Source organism: Schistocerca cancellata, chromosome 4 (assembly GCF_023864275.1).
Source record: "Schistocerca cancellata isolate TAMUIC-IGC-003103 chromosome 4, iqSchCanc2.1, whole genome shotgun sequence".
NCBI classification, from domain to species: Eukaryota; Metazoa; Arthropoda; class Insecta; order Orthoptera; family Acrididae; genus Schistocerca; species Schistocerca cancellata.
Window position 1 is genome coordinate 172,241,486 of NC_064629.1, and position 25,752 is coordinate 172,267,237.

The 25,752-nt window shown below is 43.8% G+C and overlaps 1 protein-coding gene across 3 annotated transcripts in view; it reads left to right on the forward strand.

The window, feature by feature from the left end:
* LOC126183184 (nuclear hormone receptor FTZ-F1 beta) overlaps window positions 1-25,752 on the forward strand; it is a 413,728-nt gene that overhangs the window by 80,755 nt on the left and 307,221 nt on the right. The window lies entirely within an intron of this gene.

A 25,752-nucleotide genomic window follows, 5' to 3' on the forward strand; every position in this document is an offset into this window, starting at 1 on the left:
TTGGATTAGTCTGATTCGCTCGATTTTTTTCATTGTTGTGTTGGTAGCTATGTCTGCAAAGTATATGTACAGTGTTAGATATATCGGATATTTAGCATGTTGTCAGCTGTCAGAAAGTTTGCATATGTTTTGGTGGTATCAGTGGGTATTTATTTTGTATAAATATGAATAAGAGAATTTGTATTGAATTTTGCTGTAAGAACGGAATAAACTGTTAAAATGTTTTAGAGATGTTAAATATTGCTTTTTTGAGACTTATAAATAAAACATAGGTTTATTAGTGTTACAAGCGTTTGGAAGAAGACCATGAAGGCGTTGAGGATGACAAACGTCCTAATTCCCAGAGTATCATCGACGGATGAACTCAAGGAATAACTGAAATAAATGATTTTGAACGATCGCCAAATCACAGAGAAATTGCTGGTAATGTTAACTATCAAGTGGCTCATGCCACGCAATTGTTTCGGATGTTTTAGGTAAGAAACGTCTGACAGCAAAATGCATTACGATAATGATGAATTTCAAATAAAAATGTCGGCGAATGGGAAGTTGCTCAGGCGTCACTAGATGAAGTTAACAACGATACAGAACTACTGTAAAGTGTCATAACAAGTGATGAAACATGGTGTACAGATGTGACGTCCATACTTAATCTCAATCAGATCAATGTAAGCCTTGTGAATCGTCAAGACGATAAAAGGCTCGTCAACAACAGTCAAGTGTGAAGGCTGTGCTTACTGTGCTATTAAGATTTTTAACGGCATAGTATACCATGAATTCGTACCACAAGGTCTAAGGATCACCTTAGATTAAAAAAAATAATAATAAGCACCCGGATTTGTGCACCAAGTTAATGCACTTGCTCACGCATCGTTGCTTGTTTGTGTAATGATGCCCCAGCCCCAATATTCACCTGAATTGATCCTATGTGATTTTTTTCTGTTCCCAAAAATAAAAAAACCTTACAGGGTCGCGGTTTTACAAGCATAAATGAGATTAAAAAAGCATCGCTAAGAGAGCTACAAACTATCCGAAAGGCTGGGTTCTAGAAGTGTTTCGGACATTGGTAACAGCTCTAGCGTAAGTGTAATATAACAGGGATATTTTGAAGAAGATAAGATTTACCTGGACGAATAAATAAAATTACTTCCTTAAAACAAATTTTTCAAGCTATTAAGCAATATTCCAGGACTAGTTCAAAAATGGTTCAAATGGCTCTGAGCACTATGGGACTTAACATCTATGGTCATCAGTCCCCTAGAACTTAGAACTACTTAAACCTAACTAACCTAAGGACATCACACAACACCCAGTCATCACGAGGCAGAGAAAATCCCTGACCCCGCCGGGAATCGAACCCGGGAACCCAGGTGCGGTCGAGGACTAGTGTCATTTATTTAACACCCCTCGTAAGTGGTTGTGATGATCGTAAAAACAAAACAAAAGGTCAAGGAGATGACCTAGATGCACTATTAATGTGTGACAGGTACAAATAAGCTGGCTATGTGTAAACATTGGTAAATGGTTGTATGACATAGCTGCCACACACCAATAATTTAAAAAAATGTTGGTAATGTGGCTCTTGATATGGTTACATAACTAAATCCTTGACCGACCAACTACATCGTATTTCTCTTTCCTTTTTGTGTGTGGGTATCCGTGTCCTCAGAGCCACACCTATCTGTAGAAACGGGAGCCGAGGTCATACAGCATTTTGGCGGCGTGCCTGACGGGTAACTATTTGTTAAAAGAAGCTTTCATTCTCTGCAGCATCTTTCGTGCTTACGTTCAAGCGAAACGAATGATGGCCAGTGAAATCGGAATATCGTTTGATTTTCTCGGAATAACTATTACGACAACTATCGGTTCGATAGCATTTTTCAGTGTTGAACGAAGTTGTTAAATGAAGGTCGCAGCTCTTATCGCTAATTCCGGCTCCAGTTTTGCCGCCGTTTTGCGTTCTTGAATTACTTGGCAGCATCTTTTATGTAACCCTTGATCCATTTCGCAGTCTCACCAAGGGTTATCGTGCAGCCTTGGTAGGACGTCTATCATTGTAGTATTAATGCAGCGGGTGTAGATGGCCTTGCATTGAAAACTTTAAGTCCACCACCGTGCTCTTGCCGCGGAATAACGACAAATGGAGAAACAGTACTCTGTTGATTAGGTGCTACTGCAGGCAGTTTTGACAGTAATGTTCGTAAACACATGTGTGAATCTTTCAACAGGAATTCAGTCTCTTTGACTGTTATACGTACAAACGAAAGGACCCAGTGCACGTCAGTGAAACAGCAACAAATTTTCATCTTGACATTGCATATGTTGAGAAGAGAATGATAGAAAAATTTTCAGGTTATCATGCAATACTCTAGGACTAACGTGATCAAGATAAATGTCAGTCCCCTACTCAAATTGAACCAAATCCAAGTAGAACATTTACTGTTAGACAGCGACTAGCACAGCAGCTCCCCTAAGAGATTTCAATCGGTTGAATGTTGTCGTATGTTTACTTCCATGAGTTGCAAAACTAGAAGTTTGTTAAATTTAAAAGTAACTACAGTTTGCAGGAAAGCGACCCAGCGAGGTGATGAAGTTGCTGAGACAGTCGACAAATTTTCAGAACAGTGGTGCTTTAACTCTCCCAGTCATTCACGCTTTGCTTACCGTTGGTTCTTAACCTACTTTCGAAGAATACCGGTGTGGATACTTCGAATGGAACTGGAATGATTATCCGACCTATCCTTGCCCAACTGATCAAGTGATTCGTATTTCGTGACAACGCCCTTAATAGAACACGTTTCTTTATTCCATTGTGCAGGAAATAGTCTATTCTGATATTCTTGAAGCTCATATCTGTACAATGTTGACTGGAATACACTGTTTCAAATTCTGAAGGTGGCAGGTGTCAAATACAGGGAGCGAAAGGCTATTTACAATTTGTACAGAAACCAGATGGCAGTTATACGAGTCGAGGGGCATGAAAGGGAATCAGTGGTTGGGAAGGGAGTGAGACAGGGTTGTACCCTATCCCCGATGTTATTCAATCTGTATATTGAGAAAGCAGTAAGGGAGACAAAAGATAAATTCTGAGTAGGAATTAAAATCTACGTAGAAGAAATAAAAACTTCGAGGTTCGCCAATGACTTTGTAGTTCTGTCAGAGACAGCAAAAGACCTGGAAGAGCAATTGAACGTAATGGACAGTGTCTTGAAAGGAGGGTATAAGATGAACATCAACAAAAACAAAACGAGGATAATGGAATGTAGTCTAATTAAATCAGGTGAAGCTGAGGGAATTAGATTAGGAAATGAGACTCTTAAAGTAGTAAAGGAGTTTTGCTATTTGGGAAGCAAAATAACTGATGATGGTCGAAGTAGAGAGGATATAAAATGTAGATTGGAAATGGCAAGGAAAGCGTTTCTGAAGAAGAGAAATATGTTAACATCGAGTATAGATTTCAGTGTCAGGAAGTCTTTTCTGAAGGTATTTGTGTGGAGTGGAGTGTAGCCATATATGGAAGTGAAACATGGACGATAAACAGTTTAGACCAAAACATAATAGAAGCTTTCGAAATGTAGTGCTGCAAAAAAATGGTGAAGATTAGATGGGTAGATCATGTAACTAATGAGAAGGTACTGAATAGAATTGGGGAGAAACGAAATTTGTGGCACAACGTACTAAAGAAGGGACCAGCTGATAGGACACATTCTAAGATTACCAATTTAGTATTGGTGGGAAATACAGGGACGAGGCGGGGGGAGGGGTGGTTAAAATTGTAGAGGGAGACCGAGAGATGAATATAGTAAACAGCTTCAAAAGGATGTATGTTGCGGTAATTAGTCAGAAATGAGAAGTCTTGGAGTCTTGCGCAGGATAGAGTAGCACGGAGAGCTGCATTGAACCAGTCCTCGGACTGAAGACCACAACAACAACATACACAACCATTTGTTATAGTGTTTGTAAATCACTAAAATGTCGTCGATTTTTGATGGAGGCATACAATATGTTTTGGTGAAAAGTACGCTTGTCATTGCTTTTGATCTTTACGACATCGTTAACGCAAACTCACGAAAGATCTGAGGCGAGATCAAGATATTAAAAACCTACTGAGATATTTTGAGGCGGTAATAGTAAAGTGGAGGAACAAATACTTAGGTCGCCGTTCAGAAATCCCTTGCCATATGGATGTCTTGATAGAAAGTCCTGTGAAGTTGCATAGTATATCCGGGATAAATTGAAATAAACGATCGCTATTTAAAAGGAAACGATCGTCTGACTCCATAATTGTTACCAAGACATTTTTCTTCTTCATTTTTTGCGAAAAATTGAATTGAGTAAGTGCTGCATCTTATCAGTATTTACACTTGCGATATCACATTAGCCGTGCCAACAATCTCGGGTGTGGACTTTGGTACTCAGCCAGCGCTGCACGAAATGTGGTTCCTTTGTTAGCAGCGGATGTATATAGGTATCGGCTTAAGCCTGCAAAGAACTGGCACAACTAAACATTTTGTAGCGATCCTTTACCTCACTTGTAGCATTAATACTTTTATTCGTCTTGAGTCTGTTGTCACTGTCGATAGAATCCCGGAGTAGTGGGTAACACATAAGAGTTTATTTCCAGCTCACGCCTCTTCATGTTTGACTGTGGTACCGAGAAAGTCTGTTGACCCCTTACGGGTTGCCCTAGGGCAATTACTGCGTTACGATGCCTTAAGTCAAGCTTTAGCAACAGACTCTATCTTCTGATGTTTTTAATAAAATTATGATAGTCCACAAATCTGACGATGCTCGCGTCTGACGAGGGAAACAGCCAATACTGAAGCAAATTTTGCGCAACCTTGCCTATTTGGTTGAATATTGATTACAACGGTCACTGTGTCCCCCCTCCCCGGCGAGCGATGTCTGCGTTTGTTTTTTTCCTTATGCCCCTTCGACTTAAATGATCACAAAAAAGTTGCTCGCATGAAACGCAGGAATATCGGGTACATTTAGGAATAAAGTTGGCACAGCAGAAGAGTAGTCAGTACTGGAGCCTTGGCAAGCCCTGCAGACATTTGTGTAGGCTGCCAGCCGTACGCCGGTGACGCCCCAGTTTCATATCTTGTCGATTGCCTGAGCCGGCTATCAACAATGTGTGTTTTTATTCTCTCTTTAGCTACTTTGATGACCACCTTTACTTCTGCAACTACTTATTTCTTTTCCAACCCCACGCTGAAACGTACAAAGTTGGAATCAGTAGCATGGTCAGGAGACTCCATAGTAACACAAACACATGCAAATAACTTTTTATTTGTGCAAGTTTCAAATATAAAGTTTCGAACATTTTCGTAATTACTACTTTCCCAATGAAACACAAAAATGTTATGGATTTCTTTTTCTCAACTAACCGATGTAACTGGTTTAGCCGAAAATGGCTGCTTCCGGAAATTGTGGAATTTCTAATATTTCACTGCTGCCGAGACAGGAGACGCATAGTTAAGGAAGTGATTCGTCTGGGTTCTGTAACGAGTAGTCCACACCGCACTTGCTAATTTTGTGACGAATCTTCACCTAAGAGTCACCCATACCATCTGTGTGATTTATAGTGTCATTCAATAGTGAAAATTCTGTAACTTTTGTAATCGACAAGGTAACTCTATATTTTTTAAAATATTGCTGCGTCCCGCCATTTTACCCTCAATTAAAGGCTCTGTCTCACTGGTTCCGAACTATACTATTTCAGATGAAACTGTATTTTCTGGATCAATTGATCTTATAAATTCGGGTGGCACAAAATATAGGTATCCTTACCAGGTAAGACTGACGGAGTACATCGAAAAAGTTCAAAGAAGGGCAGCACGTTTTGTATTATCGCGAAGTATGGTGTCACTGATATGATACAGAGTTTGGGCTGGACATCATTAAAAGAAAGGCGTTTTTCGTTGCGACGGAACCTTCTCACAAAATTCGAATCACCAACTTTCTGCTCCGAATGCGAAAATATTTTGTTGACACCGACCTACATAGGGAGAAACGATCACCACGACAAAATAAGGGAAATCAGAGCTCGTACGGAAAGATACAGGTGTTCGTACTTTCCGCGCTATACGAGATTGGAATAATAGAGAATTGTGAAGGCGGTTCGATGAACCCATGCCAGGCACTTAAATGTGATTCGCAGAGTATTCATGCAGATGTAGAACACTGAGGAAAGTTAAATTCTTCGAATCTGATATCACCAGGATTATGCATTTCAATGTTTTTTGGCTCGGCACTGATGGGGTAGTCTCTTGGACCACAGATTCAGGGGTCGCTCTTAAATTTTTTTCTGTTATTTACAACTTCTATCAATGATTTATATACGTAATAAAAGGACTAATTTACACCTTGGTTCGGAGTTCACGCTAACCTATAGTCAGTTAACTGGCTGAAGCAAGAGAAACATGGCACTTCCAATAAGATACTTCCTACTGAACACTGTCGTATCTACTTCAGGATAACTGAAGTTTTTTGAACTAAATCAATAACATGAAAGTTAAATTGAAGACTTAGATATGTTTGAATTGTTCCTGGAACCTGTAGTACATTTGTAAAAGAAGCCGCGTGTAAGACGCTAGCCCGACTAGTTCTAGAGTACTTCTCCATATGCATGGAAGAAGACATCGAACGAAATCGAATTGGAGAAATTTGCAGAACTGGTAATGGAAGAATATTGTATAATAGTTCCGCTATTTCCATCGTATATCACCCGTCTTGATCACGTAAATAAAATAGACTAGGGCGCTTACCGCTATTGGAATAGGACAGAGGGTCGCTAATATTAGTAGGAACTATCCTCCACTGCTGTACTCTGGATAATGGAATATATAAGTAGAAGTAAACTGCGCGATATAAAACTGCATCGCGGTGTGAAAATTATCTTTCTACAATCATTTCGTATTCATGAAATACCTAATTCTATGAGCCGATACTGCACGAAAATATTGTAAGATTCTCGTCTCGTTTTTCACTGAACAGATCACATATTAAAGATAGCATCAAAAGTATGAAGAAGCGAGGGCAGGGTGAACTCGTAATTTAACATGATTAAACTGAACGCGCGACATGGTTATTCCGTCATGCCTACTTCCAGTCCAACAGCCAGTCCGGGGGGGGGGGGATTCTAGTCCAATAGCTGACCAGGGAGATGAATCTACTCCAATAGCCAACCAGGAAGATGATTCTGTTTTTAGTTACAGTCGACCGTAATCCTTAAATCCGTTGCAGTTTGTGTGATCATTGACCGTATATACAGCTTAACGACTGCATGAGGCATCGCTGCCTGGTGTAGAAAATTCGCGTCTCTAGTACGTGCTTCTTATCTGCCTCGAATCGATCGCGCTCGATGAATCAGCGCCTCGGCGTTTAACCGACCCCTCCAATAAGAACGAAACGCACTTCGAGCGATATTTCCGGTACACTCCGAAACAATGACAATGACATACTGAACCACCCCTCGCAGGTCGTAGCGGATCCGGGACGTAAAACATCTGCGATACTTCATGTTTTCGCGGCGCAATAACTGATCCCTTAAATTTCGGCAGTGCAACCGCATAAATTCTGTCACCTTTTCTTGTAATATTTTGACCGTATGACATTTGGTCATTTTCAGAGTGAACCGACAGATTGAAGCTACGATACTCGTTCCATCGTTTTAAACCACAGGTAAACAAGCGTCAGAAACGTTGATCAGCGGCAAAGAGTATGAATAACTTGAATCTGCTTCCACGCCATCGGTCCATGCAGGGATATCAAATGGCTCTGAGCATTATGGGACTTAACATCTGAGGTCATCAGTCTGCAGGGATATTGATGCAACATTATTAACTGCACTGTAGCGGCGTCTTCTCGAGTTTATTACATGAAGGTATATGGTCGAAACATTAGAAGAAGAAGCAGAGTTTATTCAACTGCTCTTCCGAAATTTCATGGATCGGCAAAACTTCTAGTATCACTCTCTTTCCTTTTCTCCACTTACGTAGGATTTATTTCATTCACCAGCATCTGTGCTCCCAGTGTCCGAAGGGTTCATCAAGTGTCGGCGATTAATCTAGACTACTCATTTTCTGTTATCAGTGCTACATTCTGATCTGTATTATACTTCTTTGTCAAGTACTCTGTCACAGTCTTTTACAGTTGACGTGCTACTGCGTTTCAGAGCTGGATTCCACTCCACTGTCTTTCCTAATCTTAGTTGACAGCGTGTAATACTGACCGTGCTGACGTCATCGGACCTGGAAACGAGACGCACCAACGTTCAAGATTACAGCGTTCCTAAAGTTTCCTTCACTGTCAGATATTGTCCTTTCCCGTATGCTTTTAACACACTAATTAACGATAGCTTATCTACACTACTGGCCATTAAAATTGCTACACCACGAAGATGAAGTGCTACACACGCGAAATTTAACCGACAGGGAGAAGATGCTGTGATATGCAAATGATTAGCTTTTCAGAGCATTCACACAAGGTTGGCGCCGGTGGCGACACTTACAACGTCCTTACATGAGGAAAGTTTCCAGCTGATTTTTCATACACAAACAGCAGTTGACCGGCGTTGCCTGGTGAAACGTTGTTGTGATGCCTCGCGTAAGGAGGAGAAATGCGTACCATCGCGTTTCCGACTGTGATAAAGGTCGGATTGTAGGCTATCGCGATTGCAGTTTATCGTATTGCGACATTGCTGCTCGCGTTGGTCGAGATCCAATGACTGTTAGCAGAATATGGAATCGGTGGGTTCAGGAGGGTAATACGGAACGCCGTGCTGGATCCCAACGGCCTCGTATCACTAGCAGTCGAGATGACAATTATCTTATCCGCATGGCTGTAACGGATCGTGCAGCCACGTCTCGATCCCTGAGTCAACAGAGGGGGACGTTTGCAAGACAACAAACATCTGCACGAACAGTTCGACGACGCTTGCAGCAGCATGGACTATCAGCTCGGTGACCATGGCTGCGATTACGCTTGACGCTGCATCACAGACAGGAGCGCCTGCAATGGTGTACTCAACGACGAACCTGCGTGCACGAATGACAAAGCGTCATTTTTTCGGATGAATCTAGGTTCTGTTTACAGTATCATGATGGTCGCATCCGTGTTTGGCGACATTGGAAGCGTGTATTCGTCATCGCCATACTGGCGTATCAGCCGGCGTGATGGTATAGGGTGCCATTGGTTACACGTCTCGGTCACATCTTGTTCGCATTGACGGCACTTTGAACAGTGGACGTTACATTTCAGATGTAATGACCCGTGGCTCCACCCTTCATTCGATCCCTGCGAACCCATACATTTCAGCAGGATAATGCACGACCGCATGTTGCAGGTCCTGTACGAGCCTTTATGGATACAGAAAATGTTCGACTGCTGCCCTGGCCAGCACATTCTCCAGATCTCTCACCAACTGAAAACGTCTGTCTTTCGTAATCTTAGTTGACAGTGTGTAGTACTGTGCTGACATCATCGGACCTGGAAACGAGACGCACCAACGGTCACGATTACAGCGTTCCTGAAGTTTCCTTCACTGTCAGTTATCGTCTTTTCCAGTATGCTTGTGATACACTAATTTCTCAACGGTCATTAGCGATAGCTTATCTAGCTCACTGAGATACGGGTAACCTAGCACCTCTCTACAATTTCTAGAGTTGTGTTTTCACCATTCGCACTCCATTAGTACAATGAACCTCGGGTGAAGGCGCCATACTTCTAAGGTTTCTTGTAAATACTGAGTAGTGTCGAATGTAATATTGTATACTGCCGCCGACACCTGCTTAGGTGACTGAACGTTCCTGCAGTCAGTAGATTCCGTACTGAAGTGTGATCCTAGAAAGTCTGCAAAATACGTATATGTGGGTCATGTTTTTTAGATGTGGAAACAAATAGAAGTCAGTGTTCCAGGAGACTGCTAGGGCTCGTTTCTGGCCAGATCTGTTGTCCTCACGGTACACGATTATTATTATTTTGCAGCCCAATCCTCTTCACACACAAATTTTCGTCCAGTTGTCCCAGAAGAATGGCTTAGTATTAATCAAATGTTGTTTTGCATACTGTAGTGGCTTCGTTGTTCAGAAGTACGATGCAATGCTCCTTCTGACATACATGCATGTATGCATGCAATTTACTCACGTTCGAATTCACTTAGCTACGACATATTGCACTCAAAACTACACGGAACACTATTCTGAACAGGATTGGAATGGCTCTGAGCACTATGGGACTCAACTGCTGTGGTCATCAGTCCCCTAGAACTTAGAACTACTTAAACCTACCTAACCTAAGGACATCGTACACATCCATGCCCGAGACAGGATTCGAACCTGCGGCCGTAGCGGTCACACTGGTCCAGATTGAAGCACCTAGAACCGCACGGCCACACCGGCCGGCCTTTATTAAAACATACGCAACGCCGCTGCTTTAATACCCCGTACGAATTAAAGCCTTCCGTAAATTACGTTGACCCTACTGTGCAACGTGTGCCAACATAACAGAAAAAAATGCATTTCTTGTCTTCTTTGGGTTTCGGCCTCTTTTTCGCAGTTGCACGTATACAAGTTGTATAGGTTAATTTCCGTCTTTAGCAACTATAATAAAAGTCTTATTATGTTCGAGTATAATGATTTCTCTGGAGACAAGAAATCTACGTCTGTAGGACGTCATCTTCGTGGTGTAGCAATTTTAATGGCCAGTAGTGTATGTCAGTGCTCTGTCCGTGTTAGTGCGAGAATGTGTCACCTTGTCTGCGTACAAGAGTGAAGTGTTTTCCGCAGCGAAGTGCCTTAGGTGTGGAGCGCGAGTGCGTGCCTTCGAGAAGACCGGCTGGTCGTCTAAAATTACGTAGCCCACAGCTGTGGGTGGCGACGATATCCCCGCGCCGCAGATAAGAGGCCGCGCCGTGATTGCCGGCTGCGACTGCACGTGGTGGCCTTGCGTCGGCTCGCTCAACCCTGCTTTCCTGGGCCAACTACGACGTACGACAGCAAAGGCAGTCCTCTCAGACAGCAGCTGCACAAGATGGAAGAGAAACAGTATGCTCAATCTGCTGTGTCATGAATTTAGTATAGTAGGGCTCATTCTTGGACAGGTAAACTTCGGGCGTAACATCACTCCCTGTGAGCATCTTTCGCAAAAACTTCGACAGGCATCGAGAAAAGTTGCGGCGGTATCGTACCACAAGCCCGTATCGATAATACGACTGCGGCCTACCGAGATCTCGCAACTTTTCTCACAAGGGAACCTCCCCATCGCACCCCCCCCCCCCCCTCCTCAGATTTAGTTATAAGTTGGCACAGTGGATAGGCCTTGAAAATCTGAACACAGCTCAATCGAGAAAACAGGAAGAAGTTGTGTGGAACTATGAAAAAAATTAGCAAAATATACAAAACTGAGTAGTCCATGCGCAAGATAGGCAACATCAAGGAGAGTGTGTGCTCAGGAGCGCCGTGGTCCCGTGGTTAGCGTGAGCAGCTGCGGAACGAGAGGTCCTTCGTTCAAGTCTTCCCTCGAGTTTACTTTCGCAAAGTTATGATCTGTCCGTTCGTTCATTGATGTCTCTGTTCACTGTAATAAGTTTACTGTCTGTGTTTTGCGACCGCACCGCAAAACCGTGCGATTAGTAAACGAAAGGACGTGCCTCTCCAATGGGAACCGAAAACATTTGATCGCAACGTCATAGGTCAACCGATTCCTCCACAGGAAAACACGTCTGATATATTCTATACCACACTGGTGACGGCATGTGCGCTGTAGTCGACTGACGTGTTTTTCGATGTTTGTTTAGGTGTATGGTCCCCATACTACGGCGCAGTTACCTCGCATCGGACAGACGGACGGACAGATAATAGTTGTCTGAAAATAAAAAAATTAAACGTTTCACTCGAGGGAAGACTTGAACCAACAACCTCTCGTTCTGCAGCTGCTCACGCTAACCACGGGACCACGGCGCTCCTGAACTCACACATTTCTTGATGTTGCATATCTTGCGCATGGACTACTCAGTATTGTATATTTTGCTTATTTTTTTCATAGTTCCACACAACTTCTTCCTCTTTTCTCCATTGATCTGTGTTCAGTTTTTCAAGGCCTATCTACTATGCCAACTTGTAACTAAATCTGAGGGGAGTGCGATGGGGAGGTTCCCTTGTCAGTGCCTGTCAAGGTTGGTTGGTTGATTTGGGGGAGGGGACCAAACAGCGAGGTCATCGGTCCCGTCGGATTAGGGAAGGAAGTCGACCGAGCTCTTTCAAAGGAACCATCCCGGCATTTGCCTGAAGCGACTTGTATTGTACTGTATGTTAACCGGGGACCTACAAACGACGGAGAGCTTCCGTCCCCGCCGCAGCTGCAGTGGTCCACAACCCCACGACGACTACCGCAGTCCACTTCACCCCTCCGCTGCCCCACACCGAACCCAGGGTTATTTTGCGGTTCGGCTCCCGGTGGACCCCCAGGGAACGTGTCACACCAGACGAGTGTAACCCCTATGTTTGCGTGGTGGAGTAATGGTGGTGCAAGCGTACGTGGAGAACGTGTTTGCGCAGCAATCGCCGACATAGTGTAACTGAGGCAGAATAAGGGGAACCAGCCCGCATTCGCCGAGGCAGATGGAAAACCGCCTAAAAACCATCCGCAGACTGGCCGGTTCGCCGGACCTCGACCCAAATCCGCCGGGCGGATTCGTGCCGGGCACCAGGCGCTCCTTCCCGCCCGGAAAGTCGTGCGTTAGACCGCACGGTCAACCGGGCGGGCTGAAGCGACTTAGGGAATTCACGGGATGGCTGGACGTGGGTTTGAACAGTCGTCTTCCCGAATGCGAGTGCAGTGTGTGAGATCAAGTACTGGCGGAAGAAAGCTTTTTGGGGGGGGGGGGGGGGGGAGTCGTGAGTCGTGCTCGGATAGCTTAGTCGGCAGAGCATGTGCCCACGAAAGTTCCCATGTTCGAGTCGCGGTCCAGCCCGTAGTTTAAATCTGCTTGGAAGTTTCAATCATTAGAGTGTCTGAACATACTACCAGACCTGACTCAAAGTTTCATTGCCACTGAATCTTCCGAATATGGTTTCTGAACCCTAATACCGAAGAATCTCTCAGAAGTATGTGGCGATAGCTCGGGAGAAGCAACAGCCACGTTCCAGTCCCGGTCTGCCATAATGACATTGTAATTCTGTCAGAGACTGCAAAGGACTTGAAAGAGCAGTTGAACGGAATGGACAGTGTCTTGAAAGGAGGATATAATATGAACATGAACAAAAGCAAAACGAGGATAATGGAATGCAGTCGAATTAGGTCGGGTGATGCCGAGGGTATTAGATTAGGAAATGATACACTTAAAGTAGTAAAGGAGTTTTGCTATTTGGGGAGCAAAATAACTGATGATGGTCGAAGTAGAGAGAATATAAAATGTAGACTGGCAATGGCAAGGAAAGGGTTTCTGAAGAGGAGAAATTTGTTAACATCGAGTATAGATTTAAGCATCAGGAAGTCGTTTCTCAAAATATTTCTATGGAGTGTAGCTTCGTATGGAAGTGAAACTTGGACGATTAATAGTTTGGACAAGAAGAGAATAGAAGCTTTCGAAATGTGGTGCTACAGAATAATGCTGAAGATTAGATGGGCAGATCACATAACTAATGAGGAGGTATTGAATAGAATTGGGGCGAAGAGGAGTTTGTGGCACAACTTGACTAAAAGATGGGAACAATTGGTAGGACATGTTCTAAGGCATCGAGGGATCACCAATTTAGTACTGAAGGGCAGTGTGGAGGGTAAGAATCATAGAGGGAGACCAAGAGATGAATATACTAAGCAGATTCAGAAGGATTTAGGTTGCAGTAGGTCCTGGGAGATGAAAAAGCTTGCACAGGATAGAGTAGCATGGAGACCTGCATCAAACCAGTCTCAGGACTGAAGACCACAACAACAACAACAAGGTGACAAATGTCATGTGATACTTCGTAGTAAGGTGTTGATCCTCCTTTTATCCAACAAGACGTGGCATGGACTCAACAAGTCGTTTGAAGTCTCATGCAGAAATAATGAGCCGTGTTGCCTCTATAGCCGTCGATAATTGTGGAACTGTTGCCAGTGCAAGATTTTGTGCTCGAACTGACCTCTCAATTATGTCCCATAAACGTTCGATGGGATTCATGTCGGGCGATCTGGGAGGGCGAACCTCTCGCTCGAATTGTCCAGAGTGCTCTTCAAACCAATCGCGAACAATTGTGGCCCGGTGACATGGTGCATTGTCATCCATAAAACTCCCATCCTTGAATGGCTGCAAGTGGTCTCCTACATAACCATTTCCAGTCAATGATCGGTTCAGTTGGACCAGAGGACGCAGTCCATTCCACGTAAACACAGCTCACACCATTATGAAGCAACCACCAACTAGCACAGTGCCTTCCAGAATGAGATTTTCACTCTGCAGCGGAGTGTGCGCTGATATGAAACTTCCTGGCAGATTAAAACTGTGTGCCCGACCGAGACTCGAACTCGGGACCTTTGCCTTTCGCGGGCAAGTGCTCTGCCATCTGAGCTACCGAAGCACGACTCACGCCCGGTCCTCACAGCTTTACTTCTGCCAGTATCTCGTCTCCTACCATCCAAACTTTACAGAAGCTCTCCTGCGAAGCTTGCAGGACTAGCACTCCTGAAAAAAAGGATATTGCGGAGACATGGCTTAGCCACAGCCTGGGGGATGTTTCCAGAATGAGATTTTCACTCTGCAGCGGAGTGTGCGCTGATATGAAACGTCCTGGCAGATTAAAACTGTGTGCCCGACCGAGACTCGAACTCGGGACCTTTGCCTTTCGCGGGCAAGTGCTCTGCCATCTGAGCTACCGAAGCACGACTCACGCCCAGTCCTCACAGCTTTACTTCTGCCAGTATCTCGTCTCCTACCTTCCAAACTTTTCATTTTCATCTGATAATCAAAATTCAGTTCATTAACAATCGCTGTGCTGTTTCTCCATTATTGTACATCACCATAATTTTGGAGAAAGTGTCTCAATTTTCATGATAACCTAAAACAAAGATTTATGTCTCTTTCGCCTACCATCGTCCTTTGCTATTACTTCTGGAGAATTTTCCAGAAACACTATTGAGAAAATTTAGAGAACCCGTATTTGGAGCTGACGGTAGAACGTTTCTGCAGCCGCCAACATACATTTAGCTGTAGGACCACGAAGATTAGAGAAATGGGGTTCGTTCAGAGGTATATAGACAGTCGTTCTTGCGAGACTGTTTGCGAGTGGACCAGGACGGCAAATAACTAATAGTGGCAAAAGTACCCTGCGCCATGCACCATACCGTAGCTTGCGGAGTTTGTATGATTTAGCGTTTTTTCCGTTTAATACTCAGCAGTTATCGCTAGGAGCTGATGCAAACGATAGTCGAATGTTTGCTGTATTAACTTCTGTCTTGTAGAGCACATTTCGATGCCTTTCTCAAGGATAGGTGAAGGCCTAAATAAATACTCACCTCTCCGTGATCGAGTTAGAAAGAAAGAGTATTTGACTAAGTACTCCAATCTGTCTCTGTAGATTCTCCTCGCGGCAGGCGTGCCGGTACTGGAGAAGTATTTTCAGAATCCTGATTGAAGTCTGGCTCCCGGAAGTCCACCATTAACTCTTCGAGGAACTCTTTCAAACCTAGTCCGTAATTTTAGACCACTTGTGGTACGACACACTGCATTTCGTTCGGCATCCGAAACTCAGTAACAGAGTATTAGAGTAGGTAGTGTCGGTATAAGTTACTTCTTTAGTTCAAAGCAATTTAATTGACTGGTACACTAATGAGAAACTGAATTGGAGATTGCTGCTGTGATCAGATTAATGTGTCACACTTCTGACAGAAACATATAGATCAGAGTTTGTGAAATACAAAGAAATAGAGGTTACTGAAATAATCGCAAGACCTTGCACGCTAGGTAAGCGGCGATACCCGTCGTTCTTCGGAGAAGGTATGCCTATTCCCTGCAAGATGTGGACGAATATTGTCCTGCTCGCCGATTGTCATTTACGAGGAAGTGCTGAAAAGTAATACCTCCAGATTTTTTATATGAAAACTCTTAAATCTTCTTAAATAAAACAAACGTTATTAACATTCTACATCTTTGTTATTCATGTCTATATATTTGCAGCCCTAAGCTTCTAGAGGGCTCCGATTTGTAGCGTGTAACATTGTGGTTCGTAACGTAAAGGTGGCAGGGGTAAAATACAGGGAGCGAAAGGCTGTTTACAATTTGTGCAGAAATCAGATGGCAGTTACAAGAGCCGAGGGGCATGAAATGGAAGCAGTGGTTGGGAAGGGAGTGAGACTGGGTTGTAGCCTCTCCCCGATGTCATTCAATCTGTATACTGAGCAAGCAGTAAAGGAAACAAAAGAAAAATTCGGAGTAGGTATTAAAATCGATGGAGAAGAAATAGAAACTTTGAAGTTCGCCGATGACATTGTAATTCTGTCAGATACAGCAAAGGACTTTGAAGAGCAGTTGAACGGAATGGACAGTGTCTTGAAAGGAGGATATGAGATGAACATCAAAAAAAGCAAAACGAGGATAATGGAATGTACTCGAATTAAGTCGGGTGGTGCTGAGGGAATTAGATTAGGAAATGAGACACTTAAAGTATTAAAGGAGTTTTGCTATTTGGGGAGCAAAATAACTGATGATGGTCGAAGTAGAGAGGATATAAAATGTAGACTGGCAATGGCAAGGAAGAAAGAAGAAGAAAAATTTGTTAACATCGAGTATAGATTTAAGTGTCAGGAAGTCATTTCTGAAAGTATTTGTATGGAGTGTAGCCATATACGATAAATAGTTTGGACAAGAAGAGAATAGAAGCTTTTGAAATGTGGTGCTACAGAAGAATGCTGAAGATTAGAGGAGGTATTGAATAGAACTGGGGAGAAGAGAAATTTGTGGCACAACTTGACTAGAAGAAGGGATCGGTTGGTAGGACATGTTCTGAGGCATCAAGGGGTCACAAATTTAGCATTGGAGGGCAGCGTGGAGGGTAAAAATCGTAGAGGGAGACCAAGAGATGAATACACGAAGCAGATTCAGAAGGATGTAGGTTGCAGTAAGTACTGGGAGATGAAGAATGGTTCATATGGCTCTGAGCACTATGGGACTTAACATCTGAGGTCATCAGTCCCCTAGAACTTAGAACTAATTAAACCAAACTAACCTAAGGACATCACACACATCCATGCCAGAGGGAGGATTCGAACCTGCGACCGTAGCAGTCGCGCGGTTCCGGACTGAAGCGCCTAGAACCGCTTGGCCACAACGGCCGGCGAGATGAAGAAGCTTGCACAGGATAGAGTAGCATGGAGAGCTGCATCAAACAAGTCTCAGGACTGAAGACCACAACAACAACAGCAACAACGTAACAATGTGAGTGCGTGATAAACAGCATTCTGTAATCGAGTTTCGAATTGGAAGGGTTCGTCCACAAATGGGAAACCCTCTCCTTCAGTATGACAATGCCAGACCACACACGAGCGCTGCGAGATCTAGAACAATCCGACGCCTTTGGGTCACTGTCGTCGATTACCCTCCACGCAGTCCCGACTTGGCTTCATCAGATTTTCATCTGTTTCCAGAACTTAAAGAACACCTTCGAGGGCTTCACTTTGATAGTGATGAAGCAGAGGTGAGGTCATGGCTCCGTCAACAATGTGAAACATTTTACACTGACGGTATCAATACAATGGTGTCTCATTGAGAGTAACATGTTTATCGACAGGGTAACCACGTTTAGAATAAGTATATAGACATGGAAAAAAAGTAGAATGTTATTTAAAAAAGCTTTATGAGTTTTCACATAAAAAATTCGGTGGATTACCTTTCAGTAAGTCTCCGTGCGTCGCTAACCAATGTTACCATAGCGCGGTAACCATGGCAAGGCCGAACATTTATGCTGCCATCCGAGGCACGAGCTTCAAAATGGTTCAAATGGCTCTGAGCACTATGCGACTTAACGTCTGAGGTCATCAGTCGCCTAGAACTTATAACTACTTAAACCTAACTAACCTAAGGACATCACACACATCCATGCCCGAGGCAGGATTCGAACCTGCGACCGTAGCGGTCGCTCGGTTCCAGACTGTAGCGCCTAGAACCGCACGCCACTCCGGACGGCGGCACGAGCTTCCTCTACAATGGTAGTGTGCACGTTACGAGCGAAGACATATCGGACGTTCTATACGACATTCCTGTATTTACCCATGAGTATTCACCATGACAGAAAGCACGCCGGACTAGAAATCAGTCGCCTACAGAATACATCACGGCAATACCACGTAACACCACCTCTAGCTTTGATAATTAACAGGCTCTAATCGAAGGGGAAGACAATCTTTATGTTTCTTCAGGCATGCCATATGCAGAAAAGCGACCCGTTGAAGATTAGCTCGCGCAGTACTATAAAATTGTGAGAATTTTCGTGGCTAAGTTTCACACGCTGGTACAAATAGTCCCAGGAATTTCGTAGGAGATTAAGCGTGATTTAGCGTGCCAATCGACGTGCGACACGGCCCATGGATGTTCATCAAACCAGGAACGTATGCGATGTGAAAACAGCTATTGTCATCCTTAAAGATAGCAGTGTTTGCAGCATATTCACCTTGAAGATGAAGAAGGAAGGCAACACTTGAAGAGTGGCAATGTCATATGTTCTAAGTGCAAAATCTCGCATTTGTAAGGAGAATTAAAAATGTATCTCTTTTTGTTCACACCCTATTTGCTTCTAAAATATAGAGAACGTATTCCGACACCAAAGAATTCACGCTCACCTCATCACTGTAAAAAATGTTAAGACAAATTAGAAAAAAATTACTGTAAACGGCAACAAAGTAGATCTATTTTTAGATTTTAAAAGATCTGTACGATTTTCATCTTTTAACCGTATGTTTCGCCTTTATGGGGCGAGAGGGATGAAATAATGGTAAAAAAGACTACGACGCCTTACTGTGCCATCGATGAATTTTTGTACACTTAAGATTTTGTTAATCCTAGAGCATTTTATCATGTAGTTTATTACCGTGTATAACTATTAACCGATTGTTAATGGACTGAATTCCCGTTGTTTCTGTTTATCAGGATAACTGAAAATGGTGTAAGACCGAACTTGTCCAAGAGTACTCAAATTAGAAAACGGCAGTTGCAGACTGTATCAAATCGCACGAACGGCTGTAGCAGACTAAAATTGAAGCCAGGGGCAAGCCTGCTGTAAGAACTCCAGCGTACCGATCGGGTTAAAGCGCTTTATCGCATTTTAATAACCGCAGATGCGAGTGACAGACTTAGGGGAGTGGCTAAAGGACTTGCGGATGAGATGCGGGTGCCGATAGTGTTTCTCTTATACGTGCAGAATGCAACGTCTAGCAAGATAAGAACATACTTTGCAGTTAGACGTTAGTCAGAAGACTCCTGTTCAGAAAAGCGGTATATGGAAAGGCAATAGGAGTAATCCACTAAATTACTGGCCCGTGGATATGCAGGATTTTGGAACATATATTGTGTTCGGCCATTATGAATTACCTCGAAGAGAACGTTGGTTGGTTGTTTTGGGGAAGGAGACCAGACAGCGATGTCATCGGTCTCATCGGATGAGGGAAGGACGGGGAAGGAAGTTGGCCGTGCCCTTTCAAAGGAACCGTCCCGGCATTTGCCTGGATCGATTTAGGGAAATCACGGAAAACATAAATCAGGATGGCCGGACGCGGGATTGAATCGTCGTCTTCCCGAATGCGAGTCCAGTGTCTAACCACTGCGCAATCTCGCTCGGTCGAAGAGAATGGTCTATTGACACAGTCAACACGGATTTAGAAAACATCGTTCTTGTGAAACACAACTAGCTCTTAACTCACACGAAGTGCTGAGCGCTATCGACAAGGGATTTCAAACTGATTTCTTATTTCTAGATTTCCAGATGGCTTTTTGACACCATACCTCACAAGCGGCTTGTAAGCAAATTACATGCTTATGGAACATCGTCTCAGTTATGGGAATGGATTCGTGATTTCGTATCAGAGAGGTCATAGTTCGTATTAATTGACGGAAAGTCATCGAGTAAAACAGAAGCAATTTCTGGTGCTCCCCAAGGTAGTGTTATATGCCCGCTGCTGTTCCTTATCGATATAAACGATTTAGGAGAAAATCTGAGCAGCTGTCTTAGGTTGTTCGCGGATGATGCTGTCCTTCACCGTCTGGTAAAGTCATCAGAAGATCAAACCCATTTGCAAAACAATTTAGATAAGTTATCTGTTTGGTGTGAAAATTGACAATCGATCGTAAATAATGAAAAGTGTGAGGTTATCCACACGAGTGCTAAAAGGAATCCGTTAAACTTAGGTTACACGTAAATCAGTCCAGTCCAAAGGCCGTAAATTGTACTACGTACCTAGGAATTACAGTTACGAGCAACGTAAATTGGAAAGAACGCACAGAAAATGGTGTGGTTAGGCGAACCATAGACTGCGTTTAATTGGCAGAACATTTAGAAGATGCAACAGATTTACTAAAGAACCTGCCTAAACCACGCTTGTCCGTCCTCTTTTGAAGTACTGCTGCGCAGTGTGGCAGCCTTAGCAGACAAGATTGACGGAGTACACCGAGAAAGTTTAAAGAAGGGCAGCACGTTTAGTAATATCGAAAAATAGGGGAGAGAGTGTCACGGACATGATACAGGATTTGGGGTGAATATCATTAAAACAAAGGCGTTTCTCGTTGCGGCGGCATCTTATCACGAACTTTCAATTAGTAACTTTCTCCACCGAATGCGAGAATATTTTGATGGCGCCGACATACACAGGGAGAAATGATCATCATAAGAGAATAAGGGAAATCAGAACCCAGTTCGTTGTCCTCGATGGTGAGTGTTCATCGGAGGTGAGGGTATCATCTGGAGTGCCCCAGGGAAGTGTGGTAGGACCGCTGTTGTTTTCTATCTACATAAATGATCTTCTGGATAGGGTGGATAGCAATGTGCAGCTGTTTGCGGATGATGCTGTGGTGTACGGGAAGGTGTCGTCGTTGAGTGACTGTAGGAGGATACAAGATGACTTGGACAGGATTTGTGACTGGTGTAAAGAATGGCAGTTAACTCTAAATATAGATAAATGTAAATTAATGCAGATGAATAGGAAAAAGAATCCCGTAATGTTTGAATACTCCATTAGTAGTGTAGCGCTTGACACAGTCACGTCGATTAAATATTTGGGCGGGGCGTAACATTGCAGAGCGATATGATGTGGGACAAGCATGTAATGGCATTTGTGGGGAAGGCGGATAGTCGTCTTCGGTTCATTGGTAGAATTTTGGGAAGATGTGATTCATCTGTAAAGGAGACCGCTTATAAAACACTAATACGACCTATTCTTGAGTACTGCTCGAGCATTTGGGATCCCTATCAGGTCGGATTGAGGGAGGACATCGAAGCAATTCAGAGGCGGGCTGCTAGTTTGTTACTGGTAGGTTTGATCATCACGCGAGTGTTACGGAAATGCTTCAGGAACTCGGGTGGGAGTCTCTGGAGGAAAGGAGGCGTTCTTTTCGTGAATCGCTACTGAGGAAATTTAGAGAACCAGCATTTGAGGCTGACTGCAGTACAATTTTACTGCCGCCAACTTAACATTTCGCGGAAAGACCACAAAGATAAGATAAGCGAGATTAGGGCTCGTACAGAGGCATATAGGCAGTCATTTTTCCCTCGTTCTGCTTGGGAGTGGAACAGGGAGAGAAGATGCTAGTTGTGGTGCGAGGTACCCTCCGCCACGCACCGTATGGTGGATTGCGGAGTATGTTTGTAGATGTAGATATGGGTGTTCGTTTTTTTCCGCCCGCTCTTCGAGAGTGGAATAATAGAGAAATATTGTGAAGGTGGTTCGATGAACCCTCTGCGATTTGCAGAGTATCCATACAGACGTAGACGTAGCTGTAGACAGTCTGTAGGAACATCGGTATTGGACAGGGTGAGCATGCGCCCCCTCGTTCATTTCTTGCGGCCGCTGGCTTCACTGCAGCGGGGTGGAAAGGCGGGGGCAGAGGAAGGAGGAAGCGGAAGTGCAGAAGGGGCTGTGCGTTGCGCGCGCATCCGCACCCTGAATCGACCCTGACGCAAGGTCGGGAGGTCAAGGCCGGCACGTGACCTTGGCATTGGCCGTGCGGCGACCCTGCGAGTACCGTTCGGCTTTACCGTAAGCCGCAACGGTTCCCTCTCTGCTCTAGGCTGCTGCGCGCTCGCCTCGCCTCTTTAATTGGCTCGCTTAATCCAGCCGGCCGCGAGAGACGAAAAGTCTCGCCGTATCGACTCCGCCACGCGCCTCGCAGCTCCTATTTCTATTCGTGGGCCAGACGGCGCGACCTCAAGTCATTCACCGAACGGGATTTCGACGTCCGGCACGGCTCGCGCTGCGTCGTCTTGCCTCCGCCCGTGGCTCAGAGTTAACTGTCGCATTAAGCGTTAGGTAAGTCGACTCCATTCACGATCCCACACCACGGCTTTTGTTTACAAAATATCAGACGCGGAATTGGTGGCGAGTTAGTCATAGTGGTAAATATTTACAGCCTTGTGTACGTATTTGGCATTCCAGTGTTCGATAAGCATGACTCACTGTTTACAACACGACAGGATGGCTAAGACGATTTGCAGGTCGTGAGTTCAAGCCCTTGTGTCTCAACGTTCTATCGTCAGCTCCAAATACGTGTTCTCTAAATTTTCTCAATAGTGTTTCTGGAAAATTCTCCAGTAGTAATAGCAAAGGACGATTGTAGGCGAAAGAGACATAAATCTTTCTTTCAGGTTATCATGAAAATTAACGACACTTTCTCCAAAATTCTGGTGATGTACAGTAATTGGAGAAACAGCATAGCGATTGTTAATGAACTGAATTTTGATTATCAGATGAAAATATTTGTCCACTCCCAAGTTTGTGGGGCAAATAGGCATTTGTCCTTCGTAAGCCTTTTGTCAATCGACGAGCAGAAGTATGGGCACACTGTTGTAAAATCAGTTTGAATAGGATGCAAAATACAGTAGCCCACAGTGTATATTCATTATACTAGCAAACGTTCTCGACCTTAGTAAAGCAATAGAACGTCATCGGCGGGAATCTGCTTACAAACATCTCCCTTTTGTCACAGACAATACGGAGGTTGCATCCAGCCAAAACAAAAAGTAGGCTGCTTCTACGCCGTCGTCCTATTGCCAATCTATTCCCACTTTTCCATTGTTTTAGTATATCTCATTTCCAGCCTTGTTAAAAATGTTTGTCATATATCACATACATCAACTAACAGGATTTCTGTTTCCAGAATGAAGTTTGGAAGGTAGGAGACGAGGTACTGGCAGAAGTAAAGCTGTGAGGAGGGGGCGTGAGTCGTGCTTGGGTAGCTCAGATGGTAGAGCACTTGCCCGCGAAAGGCAAAGGTCCCGAGTTCGAGTCTCGGTCCGGCACACAGTTTCAATCTACCAGGAAGTTTCAGGATTTCTGCTTTTCAACTGTTCATCCTAACAAAGCTTAGCTTGCGATTTCATAAGTTATTTCCAATGCTTAAGCAGCTAAACGAATGTGTTACAGACAGCGTGGATATTCACTTGACGGGAACTTCAGGCACAAAAGATCTGTTGAGTGGCGTTTCGGTGGCGCCTATATACTGGGTGGTTATAATTAAACTTACGCTACTTGAGCCAGTGTAGAAGGAGAGCTATTTACCGTATGGGTACCCAACGTTATAGAAATGTTGTTCAGACTCTGCGCTGCAGGATTTACGTTGTTAGTAGTGTTAGTGTTACGACTTGCCGTTAGACGCCGGAACTGGTACAGTGACGTAGGTTTGAAACGCAAGCATCACTGTGAATTACAGCTGCAGTCAGCATGGAACTGGACGAGGTGAGCAGGGCTTTACGAGTAAAGATGTTTTATCAAAACCACAGAGATAGTGATGCTGCAGTTGTTCCACAAATTGTTGAAGAAGTTATTGTTGCCGTGCCTGAAAACGCTGCACACAACGTCCGATCTCCAAGCAGTGTCATGTCAGTTGAACACTTCACGGTAAACCGTTCGAGAAGTACTGCATCAATTGTGAAATGTTATTTCTAGTGCGTTCAAATGGCTCTGAGCACTATGGGACTTAACTTCTTAGGTCATCAGTCCCCTAGAACTTAGAACTACTTAAACCTAACTAACCTAAGGACATCACACACATCCATGCCCGAGGCAGGATTCGAACCTGCGACCGTAGCGGTCGCTCGGTTCCAGACTGTAGCGCCTAGAACCGCTCGGCCACTCCGGCCGGCTTTCTAGCTCAGTAACGTGGAACGTGGAACGTATGCATGTTACACAATCGACAAATATTACCCTCTCACGTGGAAATTAATTTTTTTTTCTTTCAGTGGTTTATTTGTTAGTTCTCTTCCGCAGTTCCTTGCACATGGTCCCTCAAAGTTTCTTTGTCCTACGATCGTGGGGGCTCTCTCGAGAATGTTTAATAATAGCCAACCTGTATTAGGGGAATGGCTCTAGCACTGCCAGCTTTTGCTGTTTCACCCTCAAGAAACCTCTATTGAAATCGCCGTAATGACTTATCAAGAAAGATGAACTTGAAATAAACATTGCTAACTCGGTTTTGTCTGCACGTTTTTGCATCTGTCCTTCCACATCGGCATCTTTTGCACCCCCATCATACCGCTGTCGCACCCCCGCCAACCTTTCCCTGCTTCTTTAAAAGTAAAACAATGTTAGAAGTCTGGAAAGCGCTGCGAATTGTCGAATGTTGGTTCCTGACCTTTCCTTCACAGTTCAGCTTCAGTAACACTTGTCTTAGGACCTAATGAAATAAGGTAAGATCTAGTATGGCTAGTTCCAGCGTACCGAACTTCTTACTTGTAAGTGATATTTTCTACTCTGGAGTCTATATACAGTCATTTAAAACACGTGATTTGCATTGTGCATTCTTTGCTTAAAGTGCGACGTGTCAAGAGGAATGTTCATATCGCACCCCGGCAAGAACACAACTCAAAAATGCAATACTTTAGAAAACTTGACTTAAAGAATTAATTCTACAGAACGTATATCGAAACGGTATAAGTTCCTTTAAGTTTCAAGTTAGTATTGTTGGTAGTAGTCAATTCTTGAGAAAAATCGACTTAAAGAATTAATTCTACAGAACGTATATTGAAACGGTGTAAGTTCCTTTAAATTTCTAGTTAGTATTGTTGGCAGTAAATTCGATTACATTTTTCGTGCACTTAGGACACTTCACACGTGTTTTTCAGTGATATAAACTAAAGGGGCCGTTTTCGACTTGTCACTTTTCTTGCCGGGGTGCGATGTGTGAACGTATTCTACTCTTGTTTCAAGAAACTCATGAAAAATAGACCTCCTACTAGGTTATGGAAGTATGTAGTCATTGTACGACTTCTTTTATCAACTTTCGCCATCAACAGGTGGGATAATTGGTTAAAGCGCTGTGTTTCGAAACATCCTGCAGATTAGAACAGTGTGTCCAACCACAACTCCAACCGAAACCTTACCCTTAGTGCCGATCTGCCACACTGTTTTAATCTGCCAGAAATTTCAATCTTATGGATGCATTGCCAAACGGATCTTATGAAGGAAAAACTAAAGACATGTTCGGTAAGAGGAAGTGCAAGGTGAGCGTAATATGATACGGTGACACTCTGTCGTGACAACAGCTATCACAAGATTACGGGAGGAGAATTTCTGGAA